Source organism: Trachemys scripta, chromosome 6, assembly GCF_013100865.1.
Source record: "Trachemys scripta elegans isolate TJP31775 chromosome 6, CAS_Tse_1.0, whole genome shotgun sequence".
Classification (NCBI taxonomy): domain Eukaryota; kingdom Metazoa; phylum Chordata; order Testudines; family Emydidae; genus Trachemys; species Trachemys scripta.
In genome coordinates, this window is record NC_048303.1 from 67,366,148 (window position 1) to 67,369,422 (window position 3,275).

Genomic DNA, 3,275 nt, shown 5'->3' on the forward strand with positions numbered 1-3,275 from the left:
AAATCATTTAAATTAAATACAAAAAATGTTAAGCAGTACATAGTTGCTGCCAAGTCTGAAATCAAACCACTGAACTGATGGAAGTCACTGGCTAAGCATTTGGAACTAGAGTTTGCTGAAGTGCCAAACCAGCTTTTGACAGTAATAATTCAGTCAAAGTTTAAAAAAAAATCAATGGGGGGGGGGGTCGAAAAAAGTAGGAAAACTTGTTTTCCTCTTCCAATTTATGAACAAAAACTAGATGTGAGAAGATGAACTCTACTAGTTCTAGAATCTTGAAGGATAAGTGATCAGAAATAATCAGTTCAATGTTCTAATTACAGATTATACTTTTTGTTTAATCAGTTAATTTTAAATGCAAAACATGTTTTGATAAACTTTCTTACATTTTCAGCACATTTTAAGGTAGTTCTTATTTTACTTTTATAAAATGTTGGTTTTGTGCATTTTAATTGAATTTGAAGTTCCAAATAGAGTGTGATACAAATCACAAGTAAAAAGTTAATCACCATCTAGTAAATTAGAAAATGGTAAATGATCCATTTCTTAAACAAAAAATGTAAAAATTACGAATCTGAGTAAATATAAGTTAAGCTATGTAATTGCTTAAATAACTAGATAAAGTGTATTTTCCTGGTTAGCAAAAAGAAACACCAAATATAGTGAAAAGGCTGTATTTAGTTTCAAATAAACATGTTTTAATGATTACCAGCCAATGTGAATCAGCTTTTCTTTAGGAAAAATGACTAAAGTACAAATGCAAAACAATTTAAAGCGATAATTTAAATCATTATTGCTTTAAATTGTTTTGCATTTGTACTTTATTATTATTGCTAATTTAAATTCATTAGAATTGGTTATATAAATTGCTTTGATTTACGTCAGTTCACCATTCCACAAGAAAAAAGATTATAAATGCTGCACACACAGTCTCTTCTGTTTATATTCGGTTCTGCATATACACTGCCAAAGACACTCTCCTGATGAGTTAATGAAGTTTTCTAGCCTCTGAGACTCTTTGGTCAGAGCCAAATGGGAAGAAAAATAAATAAACTTAGGAATTTTGTTTTTATATAAAAAAGGAAATTTACAGACAAATAATAGCATATGGAAAAATATTAAAAGGCTGCAGTTTAGACAGATATGTTAGGAAACTAGGAAATTCTAAATTAAGTTTGCATTTAAAATAACCATCTGACAGTATGGAAATGCAGAGTTAAGGTACTGAGAGCAGCCTAAATTCTTCCCCATAGCCTGACAACTTGCACTACTTCTGTAAGATATAATTCTGTAAATGCAAGTCTATAAAAGTTTGGCAGTGTGAAATAAACTTGAATTGTACATAAGTGTCTAAATTTCACACTCACTTGTGCATATTTTCCAGACTGTTACAAAGTTCTGTGGACATAGATCCTGAGGTCTGGCCATACTGCACATGGCACAACTTGCAGGGATAAGAATGAAGTGCACCTTTGCCCTCCCCCAACCCTAAACCAATTCTGTTCTGGTTCCCCAACATGAATTAAAGCAGTATGAGACAAGATGAAAATAGCAGGGAATGAGAATGGTGGTGTAAGAGTCCCTTTAATTTTCAAAGGATCCGCCTTGTACTAGGTCACTGCTCCTGTAGCTGGTTCAACTAGGATTTAAAGGAGAATCCATTGGCAGTCCGGTGCAAACTGGCCACACCATACCCCAGTGATCCATTGTATGCAAATGTCCACTTTATAAATTACTTCTCTATGTAAATTAGCTAAAGTTTAAGCCAATCTAGCCTGTTTCCGGATACTTTTAGTTCTGCAAATTGTATTTGTAGACCAATTCAAAGTAAATATTTGATTCTCTGTCACTGTAGGGGCCAGGACTTATACAGTGAAACAAGCTAAGTATAATGTAGCTTTTGAAAATTCTAGGGCTATTCCTAGACTATTTATGGGGAGATGTGGTACAGAGATTGATTTTAGGCTACATTGTACTGGTGGACGGTGGAAGGTTTTCTGTTGTGTGATAAAAAAAGACGAGATGTGTAAACACTGTTTCCTGAATTGTAGAAATGGGAAGGGTATGGAACAGGGCTTTGGTGTGTATGTGTAAAATAAGAGACAAGAGTTTTGTGTAACTGGCTTGTCAAGGTGGGGAGAATTGGAGGAGAGTCTGTGGAGGTGAAATAGATGCTTACTCTATTTGGGAGTCTGATGCATGTAGTGTTTTGAGTGGGACATAGTGGAAGTATATGGCTCAATGTCCCTACTAAAGTTGTATTGCATGCAGGTGTAAGTGCTTCATGCATCTGAGTGGAGCATATGCAGGGATACACAGGGTATCTTACCTCTTGCATTCACACACATTTTCTGTGTAAGACATTTCTGTAAGTCTCATCACTGAAGTGTCTCAGAGCTGAATGCAGTAAATTAGATCTGTATGAGATTGTCCATAGCAGCTGAAAACCTTACATGTAGAACCCTGAAGTTCTGGATGAAATTCACCTCTGTGCAGATGGCAAGCACAAATAGTCTATACAATACTTAAGTCCCTATCCAAGCCCTCAAAATAGGACCTGAGTGGGATTTTTAGTACATGGACCTTGTTACCCTGCTACACAAGTGAAATTTACTCCATGAAATTTACTTTAAAACTACAATCTCCACAACACCAGTTTGTAAGCAGTCAACATTTTAAAAGCCAATTAGCAACATAGAGTAAGATGTCATTTATTGTTGCGTACCTATCAACCATGCATATTCTTTACTGCAGAGTTTCAGTCCTGTCACTTTACATTTCTATAATGACAACACTTGCCCGCTGCTTTGACTGCATCTCCCATCTTCGGTCAATGTGTGCATTATCTTCCCCTCATTTTTTGTATAAAGTTCAAGCTTCTGCTCATTTCAAATCACTCTCACCCAATTCTGCCTAGATCTACATGAGCATTTTTCTCCTTTACACTCAAGATTTTTCCAAATACTCCATTTAATGACTTTGTCCACTTCCAACTTAGTTCATTATTTGATGCAGCACTTGGAACAGCTTCTCAGTTAATATCTCCAGCTCCTACCTCTTTTCTTTTAGCCCCACCACCTCCCCATTCTGTGAACCACTGCAGTGCTCAAGATCATGGGTGAAATCCTGGCCCCATTGAAGTAAATGGCAAAACTTTAATGGGGCCAGGATTTCACTCAACATATCACTCCTTTGTGATTTGTATTTTTTATATATATATATATATATATATATATATATATATATATATATATATATATATATATATATATATA